We start from the raw sequence: 1826 nt of genomic DNA on the forward strand, positions 1-1826 counted from the left end.
AAAATGGGACGCCCAACAATGGCCAAGTCCTGAATGCATGGAGAAGAGGTTCAGCCTGCTTCTGGAAATGTGTAATGATTTACACTTCCATTGAAGGACCTTGCCTCAATTCATAGAAAGTGTATATATTCTGTAACTGTTTTATTCTACTTAGTGTATGGGGTAAAAGCATCTTTTAGATCACTATTGAGACATTCAAAAGGAACTTGGCAGTCAAACCAATCTTTACTTCCTGATGACAAGTAATGAAAGAACTGATGTGGGTCTACTGGTAAAGAAGAAGCCTCAATTCCCCGGCTAGCTTAATATTTTACCAAAACTTCTGGGTCGTTTTCTTTATTCTATGTTTGAATATACTTCCTGTGAAACATCACTCCATACCATATAATGGCATTTCAGACTATCCAAAGGGTTTGTTTAGTTGAAACTCGTACTCACATCTTTAACAGGAGCATTGTATCACTTACTTTAAGTGTAGGGTCTGACTTGATTGATTTAAAATGGGACACCTGCTAAAGGGGGCTTGATATAGAATCAATCAAGCAACAATAAAAAAGATTGTCATGCAATACGAGGGCTCAGTTGAGATAACATGATAACTTTTATTTGTCCTGTTTTGAGTGACTTTCCCCAAATGGTGGAGGACACCAAAGGCTTAGATTTTCCATTACTTTAATGATGGAATGGTAAGTGAGAAAAGGATTAAAAGTAGAAAACAGGGATCCTCTGGGCAAGCAGCCCCAGGCCCACAGTAGGCAGTGACAGGTGCGACCCTTTGTTCCATGGCTGCTGTCTGACCTTCCAGATTACCAAAAGTATCTTCTTAGACACCAGGACAGGGGGCTGAGCAAAGGGGACAAAAGGGAGTAAAAGTTGCTTTCTCCCCTGCTACATTCCTCTTCTCCCACATCCCCCCCCAAGTCCCTTCTGCAGCAACTTCTGAGACCTCTTGGGAGAGGTCAGGATGCTAAAGAAGCAGTCTGCAGGGCTGGTGCTTTGGGGTGCAATTCTTTTTGTGGCCTGAAAGGCACTGCTCCTCTTCTTCTTCTGGGCCAAACTCTTGTCTGGTGGCCCATCATCTGAGGACCCCTTTTCTGACGACCCTGCTGGCCTTACCCGACCAGTGATTCGTCTGGCCCAGGAGGCCAAGATAGAGCTAGAGTGACAGCAGGAGCTGCTACACCAAATTCAGAAGTGTAGTGTACTGTGGAACCAGGGACAACAGGTGGCTACTGCAGGCCCTCCTGCTACTTCCCGTCTAACCCCAGCTCCTACAACATCTGTCCTTCCCATTGATTGTGATCGCAGCACAATCCATCGTTGCCTAGATAAGCTTCTCCACTACAGGTCATCAGCTGAGCATTTTCCCATTATTATGGGCCAGGACTATAGGCACAAGGCAATGGCCCAGGTCATTGCTTCATACGCAATGCCATCATGCACATTAAACAACCTGACCTTAGCAGTATACCTGTCCCAACTGAGCACTGAAAATTCCAGGGCTATTATAAGATTGCCCTTCATTGCTGTTGGGCCTTCAGCCAAATCTTCCATACCTTCAAATACCAGGCAGCTGTGGTAGTGGAGGATGACCTGGAAGTGGTTCCAGACTTCTTTGAATACTTTCAAGTCACTTATCCACTCTTAAAGATTGATCCATCCCTGTGGTGTGTTTCAGCCTGGAATGATAATGGCAAGGAGCAGATATTGGATGCCACAAGACTTGATCTTCTGTATTGAACAGACTTTTTCCCAGGCCTGGGGTGACTGCTGCTGGCTCAACTATGGAATGAGCTAGAGCCTAAGTGGCCCAAAGGCCTTTTGGG

At 45.3% G+C, this 1826-nt stretch overlaps 1 pseudogene; it reads left to right on the forward strand.

Annotated features, from left to right (window-relative positions):
- Nucleotides 1-964: 964 nt before the first annotated feature.
- Nucleotides 965-1816, forward strand: LOC114038959 (annotated as a pseudogene).
- Nucleotides 1817-1826: the final 10 nt, after the last annotated feature.

The sequence above is a fragment of the Vombatus ursinus genome, unplaced genomic scaffold (assembly GCF_900497805.2).
Source record: "Vombatus ursinus unplaced genomic scaffold, bare-nosed wombat genome assembly UNPS02011497.1, whole genome shotgun sequence".
Lineage (NCBI taxonomy): Eukaryota > Metazoa > Chordata > Mammalia > Diprotodontia > Vombatidae > Vombatus > Vombatus ursinus.